The 26,002-nt window shown below is 31.6% G+C and overlaps 1 protein-coding gene across 1 annotated transcript in view; it reads right to left on the bottom strand.

Moving 5' to 3' along the window:
• LOC131846388 (CDC42 small effector protein homolog) overlaps positions 1 to 11,638 on the bottom strand; it is a 52,335-nt gene extending 40,697 nt beyond the window's left edge. The window contains exon 1 of the mRNA XM_059195664.1: positions 11,428 to 11,638. The gene's annotated coding sequence lies outside the window, so the exon portion shown is untranslated. The remainder of the gene's footprint in view (positions 1 to 11,427) is intronic.
• Between the last annotated feature and the right edge of the window lie 14,364 nt (positions 11,639 to 26,002).

Here is a 26,002-nt window from a genome sequence, read left to right as displayed (position 1 = left end):
CAGTTTTGTTTTTTAAAACGTTTGCAAAACTATGAAATTATACCAATCACGCCATATATGCAACTTTTAGCAATAATAATGGCTACTTCCTCACGGATTGCCACTGGTATTATTAATATATACAGATCACAGTACGAGTCATATTTTATGGTATATAAGTTAGCTTATCTGTCTCGAAATTACTCGGGAAGTGGTCACGAGCTGAGTGGACTACAGCGATGTCAAGATATGAGTAGGCGGTTTATTCGACTACCGTCACTAGATGTCTAAAGGTCGAGACAGTGCACTCAAGGTACGATCAGTATCAGAATGATACCGAACGGAATAGTACTGTACTGGTATATTATTGTCACTTTCAGGCATTGACGACCTTTGTAGTCTACCAGTTTAGCACACCGCCTTCTTTCTGAAGGTCGCGGGTTCAGTCCTCTTACAAATCCATGAGTAGGGGCCGTTCAAGTATTACGTAAGCACAATAGGGGGGCGGGGGGTGCTTTGCTTATTTTGGATGACATTGGGGGAGTCTCTATGATGATTACGTCATCGGTCGTAATTTACTTTTTTTACACGAATGGCAACCCTCACATTGTCTTTGTTAAAAAAACAATACATTAATTGAGAAATGTTTACGTAAGCATGGGGGGAGGGGTAAGAGCTTTGCTTACTTTTGCTGACAACGGGGTTGAGGGGTAAATAATTGTGATAAATCTGCTTACGTAATACTTGAACAGCCCCGTATAACTGATAGTTTTTTTTTAATTGATGATAATATAATGCTTACGCTGACGGTTCACGCTGGCGGAGCTACAGTAAAGGATGATAAGATAATCATGAGGTCAGGACAGTTAGTCTATCGAGGCAAATTCAATAAAAAAATATCACAATGCTTTCCAGGGAAAACCACTGTGGAGGTTAATCTGACATGGTACAATGTTAGTAATGGGTATCTCATGATGATGTCTAGGTGATTTATATGTATATATTGTACAGTTCTCTAGTACCTATAGTACAAGCTTTATTTAGTTTGGGACTAGACGGTACAATGGGAATTCTCCTGGTTTATTATTACAGTCGTTCCTGTTGAAATTTAGGTTTGAAATTATATGTATATAGTAAGCTATGGGTATATTCAATCAAAATAAATCAAACAATGAAACGTTTTCGATATTCCAAACTAAACTAAACGATGTTATCTTATTAGAGAATGTGTTGTAACAAATTGTGCCGTGTTATTCTCATATTCTCCTATTCTTTACTTATGGCGTGTACGCAGTCGTTCTATTGTTGGAATGACCATCCCACGATCTGAATGCGAATTAATGTTGTCTTAATTACATCTTTTACTGTTATTGGTGATAATGAAGAATAGTCAGAATTGGGTTTGTTGAGAGTGTTCCCATATGTTTTGTCGGACTCGGACTTATTCTATGTAATGTGTATGTGTGTATTCTAACTTATTACTACTCTGGCTGTCTGGACAAGTTTGAATAGGCAAGCAGAAATATTTCGGTAGGAATTGTAAATATTTTGACTTCTCTGTCTAGATTTGTAATCTGTATTTAGGTTACAGGATGAAATAAGACAGTGAAATTACAAGATTTTGAGGTATGATATGTTAGTCCTCTCGAACTCATGACAGGCATCAAAGGCGTTAAAAAGTACTAAATAAATATTATTTTCTTTCTTTCTTTTTTATTTTCTTTCCATATGTTAACGCATTGTACGTGGTTAGTGTACAGACGACTGTTACGACATAAAATTATGTGTAATGTGTGACTATTAATGCTTAAAATAATTTTTTTTCGAAATAAATCGAACAAAATGTTATCATTTTGGTATAAGCACAGAAAACATAATATTACATAGTATAAGTATGTCAGCTATATATCTATTTCGGCGCACACAATCTGTGATGAACTATCCTCTACCGTGGCGTGGCGAAACATCGGGCAAGGAATGCGAGTTGCGAGATCAAAGAATACAGAAATAGTCGGCAGTCGTTGCCCGTCGTCATGGCAACCGACTCCCGGCCAGATTCCAGGATATTCCAGAAATTACTGCAAGCGAATGCTTGCAGTAAAAGGGAGTGTGAATACACTCCCTTTATAGCTCCTTTATATATTTGCTATAAATGTTTAACATCAATTACAGTTTATTAAAAAACTAATTAATAGATTTTTGTTCCACTTCTGTTAAAAAAATATAAATTAACTAGCCGTTACTAGCGAGATTTTTGTTTTATTTTTTGAGATACAAGATAATTTGTGATCGTACAATTTGTCATCATATTAAATTTCAGTTTAGATCCATTCAAAATTTAGCCATGGAAACTTTTTATAGGTTTGCATGGCTAAATTGTTGCAATGTATTATAAATTCCAAAGTGTGGACAAAGGGTCAACAGATTTATTGTTTTTTATACTGTTACGAGATCACAAATGGGATAGTCAAAGACATAGTTTGTGTTCGTTGGCATACCCATATTTCAATGAGTACATATATAAATATTTAATATTAAAAACCCAAAGGTTAAATGATAGAGAGAGAAATAAAACTAACAGATTATGATTCATTTTTTTTATTTGTAAACAGATTGTTAGAGTGTCCCTTATTCTTCGCTACAATTCATTAAATATTTTGTTTCGGGGGTTACTTAAAATTTTATTTATTAATTTTTATTTTTTTAAGAAATAATGTTCTAAAGTATATTTTCTTTAACAGTTACCACGTAACATCCGTTTTGCATTCCTTAAAACTGTGGTAAGTATTTAGATAACCCAAAATTCTCAGCGTCTATAGACAATGAATTTGTGACCCGCCTGATAACTTCAGTTTTATCCATGACCAAAATATTATGACCTGGATTGCTGTAAGATCACTTCCTTAGTGAGAGGATTAAAAAATGTTATCGGGGTTCACAGTAAACTGGGAACGAAGTGATTCATTGTATGCACGCGGCGAATACAAAATATGGAGATGCGCTGTTGACACACAATATCTAATCTTGTAACATAATTTTTCATTTTTAGGTACTGAGTTATTTTGCACATCTCCCATTTCATCCACTTTCATAACATCATGTATTGTATGTTTATTTTACAAATAATTAATTTGTCAAATACATGTTACGTCAATTTCAAAATGGCTTCACTTATTATATTGGACATATTGTTGGCATATGAGATAATACTACTAATGTTTTATTAAATATGTACTAAAACTATTTTAGGTACAAATTTCGTGGATAATAATATAAGACCGGATAAGACCTCCACTCAGCACCACACTATTTTGTTGATGTTCGTAACTATTGGTTACCAAATGAATCATGATAACGAGTTGTAAGCGTTTATCTACTTTATTTTTTAAAATATAGAGCCTAAAGTTCTTTACTATAGCTAAGCACGTGATTCTTTGTTTTCATTTGAATTTCGAATTAATTAACCACGTTCTCGGAACAATGTATCTATTTCTTAATTGGGTTCATTTAGAAGAGTTTAATGTAACGATCAATTATCGACTTAGAATTGATACATCACTCACCACAAAATTCGGTTGAAACTAATACCATGGTTTATCATTTTTACGAAGATTTAACAATAATGTAAAGAATAATAATATTTTATAGTAAATCACCTAAATTATAAATGTAAGCATGTGCATTATCCCATAAAAAGACACTAATTTGTTGAAAATAAGACAACAAATATCTTAATTACAACTTTCTAAAAATAAATTAACATTTGCATTTGTCATTTTGAGTGCAAAATAAAGCGTTCTACATACAAATGCTTTAAGCAGAACAATTATATTTCTTTTTAATAATTATTGAGAATTATTATAATGCCGAAAATGTTTTTATTTTTTAAGCAGTTTTATGGCTGGGATACTAATCCTTTATGCCAAATTAATCAAAATGATTATAGTAGTCTAGTTATACTAGAAGTATATGTAAGAATAGCCCCCAGTATAGTATGTAACCGTCTGAATTAGATTTAAATTATATACCTAACCAACACTTGACGAAATCGAATCACATTATAGCCCCTCTCCTAAACGCTACTATCTTCCTGTATTGACATTTCCTTATTAAACATGTATTGTATGTGTATTGTAGTACAATATAACTCTATGACTGCAACAATACGTGTTATGATAAAATGAAACATGCATTTACTATGTTGAGTAATAAACTGCCGATCGGTCGAGTCTCGTAGTCGAGTATTGTGGTCTCAGATATAAAAATCAAAATCCTTAATAAAATATAGTGTATTAACTTCATATATGAGTTATCTATACTGATATTATAAAAGATAAAGAAGAACGATGCTGTTCAATGCTGAATAGTTTTATTTAAAGGAGACATTTTTAAGATTTCGTGTAAATATAAACTGCCAAATAGTAAAATTGACAGAAGTAAATAAATAGTTGCATTTGGTCCTGTTATGGCAAGACTTAAGATGCAGTTCACTTACCCTATACTATTTACCATCCACTGCCCCATAAAAACAATATAACCCACAACATAAAAATATATAAGTAACCATTATATTAAATTATAATAATAAGGAATTATTCAAAATTATTCAAAATTCAGAAAGTACTTACAAGAAGTAAAAGATTTTTACACCTTAGTGATCCAAGTTTTTTAACCCCTAATGCAAACAGAGGGGTGTCTGTAATGCTGTGTGTCTATCTACGCTAACGTAGCTCCTAAACGAATGTACCAATTGAGATACGACTTTTCTTCGTCTTTGAAAGCTGACGTGCTCAAGATGGTTGCTAACATTCTACAATCAGCAAAATTCTACATTCTTAGTGAAAACAAATCTTCATTTTACATTTTTTATTTGATGTTTTTTAAATAGATAGTAATAGGTTACATATATTCCTATTATTTATACAATATTAATACATAAATGCTTGCATGTATTTTATTGTGACGTGTATTATTTTATTATAAACAATATCTACGCGTCATTATCTCCACCACCCGACTATTTCTCTCAGTCACTCAAAGGTTGACTGGAAGAAGTTCCTCTTTTGGGATAAGCCCGCCATTGCTCCATTGTATGTGTTTCTTTAAGTCAATTGTGTCCTTTTATTTATAGTCTTATTGTACAATAAAGTACTATAAAATAACAAACGTTTTTAAATTTATATGTTCAAATTTAAAAATTTAGTACCTTAGTACTTAAGAAACTATTTTCTATAGTCTTTTGAAAATGTTTTATATCGTAATCTTTACAATAGCGGAACGAGCGTTTCGTAATAATGAAACATTTATCAAGATATCTATTTTATTATCCGATTTCTCTAAGTCTGATGATATTCATTATGAAATATGAAAGGAGATTTGACCTCATGAAATAAAATCGTATTAGTAAAGTCGATTTCTGTGTATTATGCAAACAAAAGGCTCTTAGAACATGTTTGTATAATTTAATTAATATTGATTTGTTGCGTGAAATTCACGCAACAATTCAATTAATATTTGTATAAAGTTTTTAAGTTAATCTCGTTGGTTATAGTATTATTAACCTAGATTTTGTATTCCCTTTTTCAAATTATAAAGATTAAAAATGGCAGAGTCCTGTCTCCTGTCTGAATAATTTATATTTGGAAACATTTCATTTGGAAAACTAAACTGCACTCGAATATCTCTGCATTCGTAAAGTTTGACTGCTAGATAATGCTAATGTATTTAATTTTTATTGATATTTTGTGCAGGACGATATATTCTACAAAAATTAAATAAAGGTTAAATAAAATAAATAAATATTTTATCCAATAACTAATCTGCTTAATTTTTAAATTGTAACTAAAATAGATGAATAAGATGCTACGTCCTAAATATATATACATATGTACATGAATTATGCAATATTGATTGTTAATGTTATTATTTCTTGTTGTTAATATTACTTACTGATTTATACATTATTAGTAAGTATAAAAATAACAGTTCTAAACAGCACTCATGTCATTTGGACCAAATAGCCTCAAGTAATTTGCAGTGAAACATCAAATTTCGATTCTGTAAGGTCATTAGAAAGTGTGGGATTTCCATTAGGTACATTAGTTGTAATCTAAAATACTATATTCGCTAATCAGACCTTTTTGCATTAATTAATCTAAAATTTATTGATATTCTGTTTTACTTTATGTAGACATTTTCACTTTTTACATTAATATTTATTATGCATGAAAAACACAGAGGCCGGTTATATACAGTCATGACTAAAGTGTCTGAACAAAGCATTTACCATTGCTGATTTTGAGAGTAAAAAAAAAGAAAATTAGAAACATTGTTTATGTTTACTATAATATATTGACTGATGAAGATGTTTTTCTTAATAAAACGAAAATATGAATTAATTGATAAATGATGTATGATGTAGGTACAGCATTAAATTTTAGTATTTTTTTTATTACAGGAATGATTATTTGTTATTTGCATCTAATTAAATATCAATACATGAGATTCCTCCTACTATTGAGAGATTTATTTACCTACAATATACTATTTACTATACGGAGAATATTACTTCTCCGTTACTAAAGGTTGTTCGATCAATATAACTTGGCTATTGTCAGATCAACTTGCTAATCCTTCAGGATTATTTATCGATCGTTTTAATTCATTAGAAGACAAAGAGCAACAAAAAGCGGAAAATATGAGCACAAACAACTCTTCAATACAGTTGTATTGTGTACATGAGCACTTTTTGTTATCTATATTGAAGTAGTTTTTGCACTATTACCAGACTTAGAAGAACTATTACACAGCGACCTTCTACTAAATTATAATACGAAAAAATTGATTGCTGAAGCTCCACTTAAGTTGGATTGTCGTGTGAGTCACAACTGACTTGTACCAGCGGCAATTCTACGTTTGTTGACATTGTCGGTCGAGTAAGAGATGTGGTGTGTGTGCTATGGAAAAAATTCACTCGTATCCGATGAGAATAGTCATGAAGTCTTTATTGCTATGACGTTTAGATTCAATTTCCTTAGCGGCGAGTGTTGTGGTTGATATAACGAAGTTTGCTCCTCTCAACAATAGCACGCCGACTTATGCGCGTCACACATAGCTCCTATTGTTAACGACCGCTTCGGATCTTGTACGTGGAGTAATTTTATAATACACTATTGTTAATTATAGTTGTGAGAACGTACAATACAATTTTATAATTGTACGAGTGTCATTTTGTTAAAAGCAGTGTGATTATGAAGTTTTCGTATAGCATGATTGTAGCAGCGTCTAGTTAGTTTGTAAAAAATAACAGCTGAATCATACATGACTGGCAATTTACATTTTATACACCTAATAATAATAAAATAGCGCCATATGTTCAATTATCTACACTAAAACAACAGTTACTAAAAGCACTGTTTACTTAATAAACATAAAATGAACAATTAGCAAAATGCAAACACCAAACATAATTCGGTGTAGACTATTATTGCCTTGACTTCATTCCACTATTTGGAGTCGGCGCAATATGTCATCTATTTCGACTAATTTCCATCGGCGGTCATATCTGAACTTACTCTCCTTTAATTATTTATCGACCGTCCTCTCTCCCTTTACATCATCCAAGGTCGCAAAATCACTTTTTTCACTTTTGAAGTTTTTATTATTACTTAATAATTTCGGTACAGACTGTGATATATTTTTTTTACACATATGTGCTTAGAAATTGTGTTTTATATTTCAAAGTAAAAGAAACAGTCATACGGCCATAGATATACAACAGAATATTTAATTAGATCTTGTAATAAAATTTAAAAAAAAAGAATATATATTTAATTATGTCGTTTTGTGCTTGCCAGTAGGTTTTGAGGTGTGAGTGGGAATTATATTAATTAGTTTCAACAACAAAATAGTATATATTTTATTGGTTTTTGTGATTCATTTTCATTTGATGCGGTATTACGTTTTAGCATTGGGAAAATAAACATAAAAAAAAGTATGGCAAATAATTCCGTTGCAATATGTCGAATAAATTAAATCGTATTATTTAAATGAGGTTGATATTTAAGAGGTTGTTTGTCAGCGACGATACGACGACGACGAAAACGATTGTGTAAAAATACAGAAAAATCCTTTGCATTTTTAGCACAGACTATATTCACTTCGCTAGTGAGTCATTCAAAGTAGCTAAATCGGTCAACGAACTGTTTTAAAGAAGTTTCTATTCAGACTCAGGTACACTACTTACGAACTCGTAAGTTTCAAACGAATTAAATTTTATATTCGTAAAACAAAATGTTTTGCAACCGTAAACTGAAAAGTTGCAAGTTTTGATGTGTCGTTCGTATACTTGAATGAGTCAGCCTCTGATTTTAAAGCAAACAGTTCATTTATAGTATTACTAAAGAGAAAATTTCAATACATTATTTTCGTCTTGTTAGGAGAGACACATTACTCATTTGGCTTCATGAAAAGAATGATTGATTTACCAACATGGTTTTAGAATCTTGAGCCAAATCAGGACGTTGTTGACAGATGACAGCAAATATGACTAGCAATTAATCTGATTCTTTTCTCTAACCAGAAGATGAACATTGTTTTTTTTTATTTAACTCGAATGGGAAACAAAATACAACTCATGGTGAGCGGTACCCACCTGATGGTAAGCGGTAACCATCGCCTAAACATGAACACTGCGGACATCACGTTATCATGAGATATCCGTAATACCGATGATGCGTTGCTGTTTCATAAGATCAAGATGTCACGCCTTTCATCCTGTATAGAATGCTTGTAAAACAATTGTAATACCATTCTTAGTTTTGTACAGAGTAAGCATATTCTTAGAAATATTTGAGATCATAAAATATAATTAAAGGGGAAGGCAATTATTAGTAATGGAGAATAAATACCCATTGCTAGCAGTGTAACATGTCAGGTTGAGCTCCACGCGGTTTCCCCTGGAAACCATTGTGATCAATTCCTAAAGAATTTGGTTAACTGACCTGACCTCATGCTCATCTAATCATCCTCCATAGATGCCCTGCCAATATAAACCATTACCGCAAGCGGGCACACCATTCCATTATCATCCGTAAAAAAAAATTGACAGTGTATATTTCATTCATTTTATAGGTATTATTGGCGTGTCTGATGGAACTTTTCTAGATAAATCATTCAGCATACATTTTATTTAAGAGATACAAATCCGTATACCGTTTCTATTAGTAATATCGTTACACTGCACGTTATGGCAGTACCGTTGTTGAGAGTTCAATGTATATCTTTTATTTCTCAAACACATCCGTCTTATATTTCATTGAATTCTTTTTTATTTAGCAGCCGGTTTTTGATGTAAGTCTTTTTTGTTGGTCATGTTTCTCGTTATGATGTTAGAAAAAAATTAGATAATCCAATGCTAACATTATTTATAATTTAACGTATACATTGAGGAGATTGTAACCAGTATATATAAAGAATTGGGGAGAACGGGATTGTTAGTAATGTGGACTAATGTAACTCTGGAAACCATCATCAATTCCTGGTGAATTTGACATGATGGGGACTAATTGACTTGACTTTATCCTCATCCTCTCATCCTTCACTTCTGCCCCGCGTATACCGCAGCGCAGGCGGGTGCATAATTCCGATATCATAAAAATACTATTATAATTGGATTATATATACAACTACCACTTATCATAAAATTCATGAAATGGTTTATTATTGTTACTTTAATATATGTTGTACATGCCACCATCTCTGGCTTCGCACAGGTGCATTACAAGTGTTTGAATGTTTCAGCTTTTTGTACACAATATGCAGGTATTATACATATAAACCTTCCTCTTAAATAACTCTATCTATTGCTGAAAACTATTTTAAAATTCGTTGCGTAATTTAAAAGATCTATTCGTAATTACAGCTATTTGTTCTATACTATGTAAAATTATATTATTATTATTACAGGCTATTACTTGTTTTGAACTTGTAAAATTAGGAGAGCCGACCCCGCATAAAGTGGGACAGAGCTAAGAGGAAGAAGACTTGTTGAACTTGTATTGAATTGATCTGCTTCCGTAATTTTGACTGACTAATTTTGTTACTTACTGGTATTGTCTGTATTCTACATATTCAATACCAGTAAGTTCCAAAATCAGGAAATTTATGATTTTTGCATTTACACACAACATAAGTATGATAGTTTATACTGATCTGGGTGTTTTTTTTTTATGTATTTCTATCAGTTGTTTAGTACTCATAATACAAGCTCGGCTTAGTTTGGGATCCGATAGAGCTGTTCGAATTGATAAAATGACCATTACAAAGTGAAGTAGAATATTAGTTTATTTAAATAATAATGATTATTTTTGCTTGTTTTATTTCAACTGACATAACCTCTTATAAGTTTAATGTAACTGTACATCCATTTCATATTAGGTACAAGTCACATAGTACGTCTGTTGCATGCAAATTATTATGCGGCGGAAGCCAGGACGGAAGCACTATAAGACAAATGCTTAAATATTTTTTTCAAAGAGAAATGCTTCTTTTTTGATACCGTGTTCCAGAACTCTCGTTTTACAGTATGTATTATTTTGTTGTGAATTGTACGTAGAAACAGAGCCAGCTGTAACAAATATCTACTGAAGAATCTGGAAAATATCAACATTCCGTATTGACGGCCAAAACCATGTATTTTCCATCAGCAAAATTTATTTTTAGCAATATTTATTGTACTAAGAAAGTAAGCATTCAACAAGAAGTACTTTGAAATTCTTCTCGCAATGTTTTATATTTAAATTAACTAATAACAGTAGTATATATAATACATGAACACTAGTTTCTATAACTAACAGGAAAAGATTCAGAGTTGCTGAAATTCAACAATAATGATGAATAATGTTTCTACATAATTAAGGACGAAATTGATTATATATAGCAATGTCAGTATTTCAAGAAAACGTGAAGCATATATCTTATTATAATTCTAATGAAGATGTTGGTATGGTAACTGATATTACAAATGATATAGGTAGGATGACTTAGATTAAACCGCAATGTAGCTACGAATGGTTTTAATAACAATATATAAGTACATAATTAAATATAATTAATCCTTGACAATAATTACGGAACGTGCTTATAAAAAACTTATCAAGTACTTATAGATATATAAAAAATAAATTAGAACCTCTAACAGTAATAAAGTATATGAATCGAGTAAGTTCAAAAAAATCACACATGAATGTATGTAAGTAACGGAATTGCTACACTAACACGCTATGTTTTTACTAAAGGTTATGAAGTTAATATGAAATGATTAAAGCTAATTAAATATATAAATTACTTAAATAATCACTACGGAAAAATCTATAAGCATCCATTAAAATAACGATTAATGTTAGCCACATTACTGAATAAGTAAGAGTAAAATCAATATGTACTTACGTATAGAAACGAAATCCTTTGAAAAAATGTTTATGTCACAATAATAAAGATAACGCTACACGAATTTATGATAACACTACGGTATTGAACTGCAGAATAAAATCACTGCTTTATAAATAACAATTTAGTGGTTTTTTTAATTAATTACACACAATGAATAGACACGAGTAACCCGTATCGTGTTTAGTTAGTCACTGGAGTACTGATGACGTGAAGCGGTAAACTGGTGCCGGTAGTAACTCTGTAGCAGAAAGGTCTTGTTAACTTTAACACGCTATCGTAAATCCAACCGTGTTCTATATCGAATATAGTTGTTTTTTTAATACGCTAATAGAGCTGCTTAGTTTCGCTCCACATGTATGCGTATACCACGACCGTGTACACATTTCTTTTGAGACTGGAGAAAAGGCGAAAGGACATTGTGGCTACTTGAATGAACTGGTTGTTGGTGCAAAGTTATCTCTATGGAGAATTTTCAACCGATTTCAAATTGGAAGGGACTGTTTTTTATGAACGTCCACCTACTCTTATCATTTATACTTGTAGCTCTCTAAATATATGTTAATTATTAATTTTTCTAAAATAGAAAGGATTGAGTGCTACCTTAATACCATTAATTTTGTTTCCCACATACATGGATTTTTTTTTGAGACAAATCTTAGATGCTTTTTTATTTAACGATATTATAATTATATTTATAATTTTCTCACAGATGTTGTGACCTTCATTAACCCAAAACAAATTATAATAATAAAGATGAGTTTATTTATTTACTGATCGTTATCAATAGTTCAATCAACTTATGAAGTTTAATAACTATATGGTACAGTGGTTACGACACGAATAGTATTTGAAATTGAGTACAAAATAGGTTACAATAACGTTTACTCAGTCCATACCTACACATCCTACTAACATAGTGTGTGAATCTCAACGAGGTGCATTCGTTGTAAATAATTATAAAACACTAAATTGTAAATTAAATCGTAATTATATATATTTATTAACATGACCATAAAATTAGCGATGAACAAAATATTGAAGAACAGAAAAACAAATGACAATCGTAATCAATAGAACACAGCGTTCTATATTTAAACTAGCTCTTGTCCGCGGCTTCGCTCGCATTAATTTAGAGGTAGAATTTATCAAAATTCTTTCTTAGGGGATGCCTACGTCATTGTAGCTTTATGCATGCAAAGTCTCAGCCCGATCGGTTTAAAAATGACAAAGTTTCATACAAACTTTCATCCCCTATTTTATCCCCTTGGGGATAGAATTAATCAAAATCCTTTCTTAGCGGATGCCTACGTCATAACATCTACCTGCATGCCAAATTTCAGCCCGATCCGTCCAGTGGTTTGGGCTGTGCGTTGATAGATCATTATGTCAGTCTCCTTTGAGTTATATATATTTAGATATTATGAAATAAATAATTAAGACGGTTTTAGTACCTATTTTTGTTGGAGTTTCCAACACATAGGACTAAGTAGAAACTTGTGCATCTCTATATGTAACATGTGAAACGTTTATTAATAATTCTATTATCTGTAATCAGGTATATTGTGCTATTGACCTGACGCATTCTTGCAGCTATTGTCATTAGTAGCTCGTTAAATAAATAAACGATAAGGCGACGAACAGTCAGTCTAGTTAGGGGACTGTCCTGGAAAATATTTGGACGTGGATTAACGACTAGCTGTTCCCGAGATTTCGTCCGCGTGGATCTTAAATTTATTTTTCTAAAATAAAATATTTTTTTCTGAAATAAAAGTAGCCTAATTTACTTCTTATTACATCAGATACCTGCCAAAAAAAGTCCCGTCAAAATCTGTCCAGCCATTTCAGAGATTAACCGGAACAAACAGACAGACAAAAATTGTAAAAAATGTTATTTTGGTGTATGTATTGTTTTTATATTCATATGCATGTAGTAATAAACGGTTATTCCAATATTACAAACAGATACTCCAATTTTATTTATATGTATAGATAGGAAATACAAACCGTGATCGTACATCTTGTTTTGGGCGGGATAGTGCTGCTTTCAGGCTGCCTATTCCGAAAGTCCCGCTTTTGCAAACACAAACTTATATTACACATACTTAAATTAATTTGTTACATTTAATTACGTTTCATAACTTTAATATACAATTGGATTGACGACGACGAATCACGACATTGAAATACTAGAGCCGATGTAGAGAGCATAACAACTATCAAGTTCACAAATGCACGCCAACAACAATAGTAGGGATGTAATGTAACAATTATTAATTTAATCATTTGTCGGCCTCGATGGTCTAGCAGTTTAGCATACTGGATTACTTCCTAAGGTCGCGGGATCGATTCCTCGTACAGTACAAATATTTGTAATCATGAGTATGATTGTATCAATCTGAGTATATTGTATATTTACAAAAAATGTATCTACATCAGTTGTCTAGTACCTAAAACACAATTATATTGAATTTATATTATGAAAAAGAAATATGAACAAAAATCGATTATTGTTTTATCTATAATTAAATTTCTAATCGATTAATATTAAAAAAAAACGTACAGTCGATTTCCTAGCAATCAGTTTTTTTTTAGAACAAAATACTCATTATGCATATTAGAATATTCCGTAATCGGTTTTGATAATCAATTCCCAATATATGCCTAGGTGACTATCAGTTGGTTATCTTTGATCTGTGTGAGTTACCTTGAAAATATTACTTTTACTAATAAAACTGTTGTGTGCTATATATCTACTTTATCTGTACAATTAAATGTATAAAGAATCTATCTATATAACGGGCATACTCTATGAATAAAATTACGACCCATGAATTTCATGATTTTTACTCCACCTCTCGTTTTTGTTTTAGGTGTTCATACTAGCATATGTTATCTGTAATACTAGTGAGTAATTCCCCCTTACTAGTACATCATATACTTTTAGATTTATATCTAGATTATATGAACAAATTTACAGCAAATGATCCTATATCAATTTAAAATATTAGTAAAAAAGTTATAGATTTTGAATTGTCGTGACGTCACGAAATTTAAGATTCCTCCCAGCGCCTGTCACAAACATCACACTTTGTCAATCCCTCTGGCACTTAACGTGTGACTATCCAGATAATTTTATAAATGCTAAAATTTGTTAGTATAGATAGATGATTGTAATTCTTTCACACAAAACGTTCAGTAGAACGAATTTTGATGAAACTTTACAGTAATATAGCTTATACATTATCATCATATTTATACACAGGCTTTACACAAGTACCTACACAAACTAAATTAGCAGCTTGTTTGAAAATTATTCAAAACTATTATTCATATTTATATCATATTCTTAATTAGTACACAGACAAAATTAACAACTGTTTTGTAAAGTAATACAAGACTGAATACAACCTGTAAAGCCTCAATGAGCTCAAATTCGACAGTGAAGGGTAAAAATGTCGATCTGATATAATCAATAGTCTTTATAATCTCATTAATCGGGATAAAGATGTTGACGTAATTCACACTTTCATATAGTCGAAATAGGAAACTTGCAATCAGATAATGACGGTTCATAATATAGGCAGTGCAGTTTTTCATGACTTTTTTAATTTAAAACATGGCAATGACGTTATGCAATATGCCAGTAATGTAATGAGTAATATAATATATAATGTAATGAGCATTGTAGGTGTCTACGTAATTGATTAAGGGTACAACAGAAAATTATGTATAAACGACAACATACCATTACGACTGTTATCGTAGATAGAGTAGTCAGAGGCATTGTCAACTGTCGATCTTGTAGCGAACGCAACATTTGTCATGCCCACATTTTGCACAATATATATGAATAAATATAAATATATGAAATATGTTTCTGTATATATATATAATATATATGAATAAATATATATAAAATGAAGGAAAAAGAAGATTGTTAGTAATGTGAACTAATAACCCCATTGCTAACAATGTACCATGTTAGGTTTACCTCCACGCGGTTCCTGGAAACCGTCGTGATAAATTGCCATTTGTCAAGATAGGCTGACCTGACTTCATGCTCATTTTATCATCCTCCATTGGTCCAGCGTGAACAGTTATCGTAGGCGGGTGCATTATTCCATAATGCCTAGGCAGGCGTTAATGGTCATTATCATTCATAAAACAAATGAAATCAACGCGGCAGACTAATATATATATATAATAATAATATAATTCTGTTTGATATCTATGTTTACTTCATCATTCAGCGAGTCAGTTCGAAATACAATAAATTGATATTGACACACAAAATTTTTATACAATTGTTTGTACCGTGCGAGGAATCAAACCAGCGACCATCGGAAGTAAAGCGGTGTGTTAAACCGCTAAACTACTGAGGCCGTCTGACATGTATATGACATGCATATGTAGTATGTATAGTTGTTTTAAGTTAGTAGAAAAATATGTTGTCGTATTTTCTATAGACATGTTGTGTATTAAGATAAAGTGTGTCAGTATGAAATTTAAGAATCATATGATTAATAATTTTCTACTTGAGTGAATATGAGCACGCACGATATAGTCAGTCATCTGGAATATAAAACTCCATTGTCTACAATTTACGTTTCAGTGGAAACTATGGTGTCTCAGGCGTCCATAGGCTACCATAACCGTTTACCATCAGATGGGCCGTATGCTTGTTTAACACCTACGTAGTATAAAAATAAGCGACTAGACTTACACTTACATTTCACAATTAAAATCGCACAAAAAAATTAGCACACGTACATTGCAATATACTATTATACATTAAAGAAATATATAAAAATAAGCTATAATGTATATGATAAAATTAATTGATCAATTTACTTTGTAACAATAGGTAAATAAAATTAGGTTAATTTATAAGATAGTTAAATATCTTGTTCTTAAATATAATACAATAATAAAGCGGAGGAAAGCAATACTTGCATAGTATGGTCACACTACAGTGATAGCTGCAATGGGGGGTCCTCAGTAAGTAATGCAGGTACAGACTTGATTGTATCGTTATAAGAACTATTAAACTGGAAACAGTAGGAATAAGGCTTCTTCTTATTGAGTGAGTCAACTAAGAATTTGTAACATATGGGCATTCTACAGTATGTAAATACCTAGTTACATATATTTTTTGTGATATTTGTACATTAAATGCGGGGATTGGAATGTATAGAAATAATCTTTATTCAAATAAACCTAATAATATCACTTTTGAACAGTGTTTTTTTCTACCACTCAGTAGGAAAGCTGACTCCTTCTAAGATAGTTGCGTGTTGCTATTACTGCTAGTTTTCTACATTTTTTTTAAAACAGTATGTTTAAAAGTCTTTTGTATATATATATTATTGGAAACTTATTAAACAGAAATAACATAATAACAAAAATAATTATAAAACCATTATAGTATTTTATTTTATAATTTTTAAACAATGAACTCGGCGTTTACTGCTATACGATTGTCTTTTATTTATTGTTTTACACAATATTTAAATTACTATAAAAATATATACTTAATTACGGTTTCGTTCACAATTTTTGGTGATTACTAATGGTTTCAACGGTCACATCTATACACCGAATTGAGATACACCTTATACAAGTAGATACGTATGGTTTGTATTGCATGGGAATTGATCTCACGATCGTCGTAAAGTAAAAGAGTGTATTTGATCGCTAAACCAGCGAGACCATCTTAAAATAGCTCTACTTATGTGATAAGAAATATGCGGATTAAGAAAGGATTTTTTAAAATATTGTTAACATATAAATTAATTAATTACCACTCTGTTACTATGTATTGATAAATCAATTGTTGTGACGTGATTATACAAACGATATAATTATTTATCTACTCGTAATATTACTTTATATGCCTAAATATAATATGTACTTGCAACTATGTATATTAAATACGCTGTAAACGATTATATGGAAATAGACTTAGTTTTTTAGGCATAGGATATTTGATTTATTAAATATATTACACATATGTATATAATATACATCGTTTGAACGCTATATTTTTAATAATTATTATTACATGAATGAGTTTCTTGCCAGTTCTTTTGACTAGCTAGCACAACTGGACGGTAGGGATAATGATAAAACGATGTAATGTGCATAATGGGACGAAAGTATATATTCATTTCATATAATAATCATCATCACATTATATGTATGATAGAAAGATGATTCCGCCTGCTAACCGTGTACACTGGCGGAATAAGGGTACATATAAACTACAGTAAAAATAGAATATTATATCTGACTATCTAGGCCAGTTTTAGAGTCATTATCCTGCTACAAACAAAATTAGTCATGTTGTTCGATTTTATTGCCATATTTGGACTACATTAAGGAAATATTTTAACTAAATGTTATCTACTACTACGTCAACAAAGTCTGGTGAATTTATTCATTCAAATTCAAATATTATTATTATTATTATCCATTTACGGCAGTGTAATTACATATGTATGTGTCTTTATTGTATTCATATTGCCCTACCAACAAGTTCAGTCTGTAGATTTAGTTGAGACGAAGTGGCGATACTGTCGTGACTTAGTTTATTTTAAAAGCCAATTTGTAAACCATATATACTTATTTAATGGAAATGCTGTAGGTACCTGAAGACGTACCTGTAATATTTTTGAATGGTTGATTATAGAATGTAATAGAAATTAGTAGAATTCCGCCTCTCTAACGGATTACGCTCGCGGGACACCAGTGGAGAATGATGAGATGAGAATGAGGTCAGGTCAATTCGTCAGGGCCATCGTGATAAATCCACCAGGAGTTTATAACGATTGTTTCCAGGAGGAACTGCGTGGAGGTCAACCTGACCATTGCTACACCATTGCTAGCAATTATTACTAATCATTACTGACAATCCCGTTTCCCCTCTACATGAATATGTTTGTCATTTAACTAATCTTTACGTTACATTTAATAATGTACTATTATTATACTAACCGTAATTTTACCATATGTATATATATAGTGTTATAGCTTCTAAATTAATGAATCGATCTTAGCTATAATTCATGAAGATTCTTTTCTTTATCCCCTTGATAAAGAAAATATATTAATTTTCTTTATCGAGGGGATATTAATTTTTTTATATGTATTATTGAACTAGGTTGTGGAAGTTCATATGTGAATAATATATATAACTACATATATAGTAGATAAAAATGCAAATTATCTAATGATGATAACATTGATAGACAATTGATATATTGCTGAATGTATTAATAAGCTCATAATTAATGTATGTATGCTTGTGTATAGTGGTATATGGTAACCGACGACATGCGGTGGACAGTGGCAAGTGCATTGTTTACGGTGTTTCTCATAACAGGTGATAGCAAGATTTTAGTGCCGTGAAATACGTTTATATTATATTTATGTAGATTTTATATACAGAGTGAACATAAAGTATCTTGTGATTTATATGAAGTGTATTATCCTTGGGTATCTCAAAAAATCTCGTTATTGTAAATGTTGCCTATATACATGACCAGCAGCCCGTAGTACAACTCGCGCTTTGCCATTCCTGAGGACTTGAAATACATCGTAGCCTGTACCTTCTACCGAGACGTATATTATACGTATTATACATATAAACCTTTTTCCAGAATCACTTTATCTATTAAAAACAACCGTTTCAAAATGCGTTGCGTAGTTTTAAAGATATAATCATACATAGGGCAGACAGCGACTTTATTTTATACTATGTAATGGATTTATTTTCTCCACGATTTATAGTGTAACAGATCCATTAGGGCATGTAAAATTTATAATAAATACATAATGATAATAACAAGAAACGCATTTTAATTACAAAGTTAGCATAACAAATACTGATTTTATTATGCGGCTAGAGTGACAATCAAGTTGACGGCCTATTTGACGAGATAAGTGGTAACCGTCGTCTAAATAAATCGTATAAATGACCAGCACTGCAGACATCACGTTATCACGTTACACCCGTGATATATCATGCACGAGTCGCCATTCCGTTCCATTACATTAGTAATTCCTTCGTTTTATCAGATATATATATATATACATGCACGTTGCTGTAGCTAAGGTTCTTGAATAAAATAATATTGCGACTATAAATCCGTTTCAAATTACACAAAGTCTCGTAGAACATTTATACATTTTTGGCGGTAAAAGTGTAAGATAGAGTTACTCTATGTGGATCACTTTTTACAAAGTCTACCTCTATATAAGATAATGAAAAATTCTGTAATAATAGTTTATAATTTTCTACCTCAGCTAACGTCGTCGCGGAAATCCCAAATATATTTAATGATGGCGGAGGAGTATCAAAGAATGAATCAATCTATCCTGAGCGAGCTAATGATAATATAATATGGTTACCGGAAATACAACATCCAATAAGATTGGAATCAGTCGTTGACATATCGCTAAGTCAACATTCTAAACTAGAAAAATGTAGCATCATCACACCGAATGGGCAGACGGTACCTGCTGATGATGTGGATATATCTGGAGTGACCATCGAGAGTAGCAGTGACTACGTATCTTGTAGAATTACCGTCGGTCCCATGAGTGCGAATTTGTTAGGTCGTTGGACTTTATGTGGAGAATATACAGACCAGGGAATAATCCATAAACGTTGTCAGCCATCTTTAATTTCTTGGAGTAAGTATAATTATAATTAAAGCATACATTGTTACTTGAATTTATAGTAGGTCTAAATTATATATATGTAGATCTTATTTTTTTATTTGTAATTAATCGACTCTACACTATACGTAATAGATTTTAAAATTTCCTTAATGTAGTGCAAAGTTTATTATCTGGGTGTGATTAGTATTTTAAGCTGAATATTAGAACCCGAGTTTATTTTACAACAAATAAGTAAAAAGATAGCTTAATTTTTTTGTATATGTATAATAGCTACATGGGTATGCCTGATTCGAACACAGAACCTGTATAAAAGTGATCTTTCGATAAAAAATCGAAGAGAAATTAGTACATCACTACATGTTTCTAAAGGGAGCGCTTTTATTCTTAATTTTAGATAACGCCAATAATCCATCGGCAACATGGACTATGACTTCTGTACCATATTTCCATCACGTTGTAAATTTTGGGGGCATTCGAAATCCTGTGGTGACAATATCTACTAACATAGCCACGTGTCATATTATTACACCTAATGGAGAAGATTTAGTTATAACAGCAGCTTCCACCTACCCTGGTTTACAAAGAGCGGCAGTATCTCAAGCGAGAGTTTGTAATGTTACCATTGGACCTATTAGTGACGTACATCTCGGCGATTGGGTTCTTTATGGAAGATTTGGTAGCGTTACTCAAATCAGTCGAGAGGTTTGGTTCCCATTTACTTTGTCTTTGTACGGTAAGTGGCTACAAGTTTTTTATATAATGGATGTAACTTACTCTAAAATATCATCCTCTTTTTTTTCCTTAGGCAGTAATATGCTTTCTCTTCCATTAATCTGTGTGTGCAGTCATATATATATATATATATATACACGTCTATTCTTACTTCATCTACTCACTATATACGATCTTTTTTTCACTTGTCACTCGTCCATTTATCTCTCTTTCACATTCACACATTCTACCTAAAATACCACTGTACACGACAAATTTGTTTTAAACAATTATTGTTAAGTTCGCAATTAACTTTTAACGAAAAAAAGTTTAAAAGTTTTTAATTTACGATATTAATGATTTATTTGCTATTGCAGACGAAGACGATCCTCACGACCAGCCGTACAATGTAACATTGGAAAACCCTTCTTTACATACAGTGAATTTGTCAAGTTCAGTTAACGTAGAAATTGTTGGAGTTGGTAATAGACTACAAGTGGATGGATGTGAAATACTTAGTGCATCAGGCCAAAGGTATACAAACAATGGAATTAGTGGTTCAGAGCCCGTTAATTTTCTTAACGTGGGTTCTAGAATAGCATGTCAAGTTGCTATTGGACCTATAACGCAGGATATGCTTGGAGAATGGGTAATAACGGGAAGATTCGTGAATGGGACTCACTTTTTTGAAAGACAACGTATTGTCCGAATATTAACAGGTATTTTTTTCAAGTATAATTGACTACAATATACTGTATGAATGATAATATAACTTTAAATAACTTTTAGCGTCAACTGAAGCAATAACATGGCTGCCGCCTGCTAACCAAGTTGTATTGAGGCATTCACATGCAGATGTAGCACTAAATAGAATTCTTGATCAGGAAGAAAAATGCAGTTTTATCACACCTGGTGGTCAAACAGTATCTTTTGAGAATAATACTGTATACGGAGTGACGGTTTATGGCAGCAGCGAATTTGTGTCTTGTAGAGTAAGGATAGAAGCTGTTCTTGATGGATTGCGAGGCAATTGGTCAGTGTGCGGAGAATACACATTGGATGATAACACTCACAAGCGGTGTCAACGGACTAACGTCAGTTGGAGTAAGTTTTCAGCAGGCTAAAGTTTAAAACAGTATTTTCCTAAATTATATCGATACTCGTCTAGCAGACTGTACTCACATCTCTGTATGTAGGTATATTCGAAAACTTTTCGATCAATATAAAAATAATATTTTATTTCTATTAATATATTTGTTACATTATTTTAGCTGATGTTAACAATGCTACATCTAGCTGGGAGCTTCGTCTTCAAAATCACTTCAATCACCCTGTCAATTATGGCGGATTTCTGAGGCCAGTTGTTGTTGGATCAGCTGTACCCGTATCTTGTCACGTCATCACACCAACTGGAGAAGATTTAGTTATCACTACTTCGTCAAATTACCCAGGAGTAAATCTTACATCTTCAGGCAGTTCTAGAATGTGCAACATTACAATTGGACCTATTCATGCTGGTCTTCTTGGAAACTGGACTCTTTACGGAAAATTTGGTACAGTTGCAAGAATAACGAGAGAGATTCGCTTACCGATGACATTGTTTCTTTATGGTAAATATTCATCTATGTATTTCATATGTAACACATATCTTTTATTTATTTTTGTCTTTTGGTTGGTGGTCTTTTGAAGATATGAGTGCATAAGTATCACAAAAGCGACTTAGGCTGCTTTATATTTAAAAAATCAGGTGTAGATATATAGTAGAGGTAACTACTGCATAATAAAATTATAGTAATGTTGCATGTTGAATGTTTGCAGCTATTCTTAAACTTTTCATACAACTTTAGGAAAATAGCAGTTAACTGTATCATTACAATAAATTAACAATATAGTTCTTTGTTATTATAAATTATATACTAAAATTAAATTGTTTATTTTTCATTTGTAATTTATTATATATATATATATAATTAAATAAACATCACATAAAAAAAATATATACAATTAAGAAAAATAAATAGGCAGTTTTATGTAATATTTCCATACCCATAAAGAGCAGAAAGCAAAAATTAGTTAACTTTAATTTGTAACGTTAATTTGTATTAACGATAGTTTATTACTAGAGTATGTTTCCGCTATATAAGATTCTTTTAAATGTGTATAATTATCTATTATGTAAATAGTTGCATGAATTTCAATTATATCTAAAAAGTTTCTTTACTTTATAAAATATCAACATTATCTGGCGTTGCTACATTGTTTCTACAATTTATCTACAAATTCCATCAATTTTTTATCATCTTCTATACAAAAAAAAAAGCGGTTATACTGATTACCAATTTGAAATTAAAATTTTATTCTTATGTATTTTTTATTTTAGATACGGATAATCCTTATAGCAAACCTTACAATGAAACAAATTTAAACCCAAGCACATCTTTCGTTGGGCTCGGTGGCAGTGTTCACGCAAATGTGTCTGGAACCGGCAGCATAGATCTTTGTGAAGTGATTAGTCCATCTGGAAAAATGTACACATCGGACGTCGGAGGTGATCAGCATGTCACATTCCTTAACGTGGGATCAAGAATAGCCTGTGAAGTCTCAGTTGGCTCTATTACACCAGAAATGTTTGGAGAATGGCAGCTTTTAGGAAAATTCACCAATAGAACTCACGCTCATGCCTCGAGAGCACCATTCCGTATTTTAGAAGGTCAGTTGAAATAAATATTTCATCATTCACCATCATACTTTTTATATGACGTACGGATGTCACTAAAATTATAGTTAATTTAATAATAGAGGGTTTACTCTGATCTCTAAACTGTTGCTAAACTACCATTATAAAGTGAGACTAATGAGAAAACAATTTATTTTGATACATGTATGTATATTGATTATATATTTGTCAATATTGAACTACATGTTCGATTTCCATGTTATGTAATTCTTATAAAACATATACTAAACTTATTATAATATTAATTAATTTTGTTTCAGTTCCTGTCGGTACTGAATTTCTACCGCGGCTCCAGCGTCCTACACGTACAGGGGAATACATTGACATATCGTTGAATTACAATTATCAAGAGGAAGAATGCAGTTTCATCGACCCCTTTGGCGATATATTCCTAGCTGCAGACAACAATGAAATAGGAGTAACAGTACATGAACGTAGTGACTACGCGTCTTGTAGGATCACTGTTGGACCTATGGATGGCTCTCTATTAGGTGTTTGGTCTGTCTGCGGAGAATATAAAGCAGTCGACAGAACTTATCGACGGTGCCAATCCGTCAATATAATATGGAGTTAGTTCAATTTTTTATTCGATAGTAGAAAATGGAGATTATATGACTATATTTAATATTTATGTAACTGGTATGACAGACAAGCTGACAGCCCACTTGATGGTGAGTGGCGATCGTTACCCTAAGAATGCTGGTACAATTTTGAGTGGTTGCATTCCTAACCTAAAGATGAAAAATTATTGGACATGACTCCTATTTAATAATAAACAATATTGTAAATAATATACTAATTTAATCTATTTAAATAAAACCATTATTTATACTTTTAGGTAATACTCTTAACCCAACAAATGCCTGGCAGATAGTAAATCAATCACATTTCAATCATCCCATCAATTTCAACGGTGTTTTAACGCCTGTAATAGTGGGTTCCAATAACGTCATCTCGTGCCACATAATTACTCCAAAAGGCGAAGATTTAATAATCACAAATACTACACAATACCCTGGCTTGACAAGAGCGGTACCGAACAATGCGAGACAGTGCAGTGTTGCTATTGGACCCATCGATGCGACACATATTGGTGATTGGGTTCTTTACGGTATATTTGGGAACAATAATCAAGTAAATCGTGAAATAAGATTCCCAATGAATTTGTTCCTTTATAGTAAGTATAACTAATAATAATTACCTGAAAGCTAGCACAACTAAAGATTCTTGATAAGATTGAATACATAAATGATTTTGTTTCTATAACTACCAACATATCTTTTAGAAAATTAAAAATCAGAAGAACTTTATTTCACTTTCTTCTTTTCAATACCACGAATTTTCTTCGATTTCTATTACTGTATTTTTTTTAATTAGTTTACATAACTAATAACTGTACTTTACATTTCATGTGTACTGTATTCATTTTAAAACAATTTTTATGACTGATAATTCTTTGACAAAGGATATAAAGTTTGATCAACTATCGTTCAAGTTCAAGTTTGACTGACAAGCCTTTTATTGGAGAGTTTTTTTAATGTGATGATGTTTAAATTAATAAACTTTCGTGTAATTCTAATTTTACTTTTTGAAACTTATTGAAGTTTTTCCCTTTTAGACGAGGATGATCCTTACAAGAAAGCATACAATGTATCAGTCAGAGATCCGATTAATAGAGTTGTCAATTTGGGCACAACTATTTTCATTAATGTTACTGGTAGTGGTTCTAAGGATGATTGCGAAGTAATTAGCCCTTCTGATCAAATGTACACGCAATCTGGTATATCCGGTACAGAGTCTGTTACTTTTATAAATACGGGATCAAGCCTTGTATGTAATGTCTCAATAGGACCCATTACTGAGGACATGATTGGCAATTGGCTTCTAAGTGGAAAATTCAGTAACAGAAACATCAGCACTGAGATTCAAATACCTTTCACCATAATTAAAGAAGGTTAGTTAACAATTACGCATAATGCTAATATAATTGAGATACTAATTAATTATATCAGTTGAATATAAATATTATAGAAATGTTGAATTACAATATACGATTTTATAAAAAATAATATGAAACTATAATCGAACATCACTGTTAGATAAATATTTCTTTTTCTCTACAAATGAATACATACATATTAATAAATAATTAACATTGGAGTAATTCTCTTGACAGATCCAGAGAATCCCATAATAGATAACAACAGAGACATCTCTTACTTAACTGCGCAAGAATATGTCACTACGATAGGAGACAACAAAAATGTGACTATTGCTACTGTATCTGGCAATACTTTAGAAAGTTGTCACATAAGATTACCCAATGGAAGACAATATATTCTTATGAATGGATTCAATGTAACTGGAGTAAGAATCCTGGAAGGAAGAGATATTGCATGTGGAGTGAATATTAACGTTCTATCCTACCAACAGTTTGGCGAT

Source organism: Achroia grisella, unplaced genomic scaffold, assembly GCF_030625045.1.
Source record: "Achroia grisella isolate CSIRO2021 unplaced genomic scaffold, CSIRO_AGI_Agris_v1 utg511, whole genome shotgun sequence".
Classification (NCBI taxonomy): Eukaryota; Metazoa; Arthropoda; class Insecta; order Lepidoptera; family Pyralidae; genus Achroia; species Achroia grisella.
This window is presented reverse-complemented; position numbering and strand designations above follow the sequence as displayed.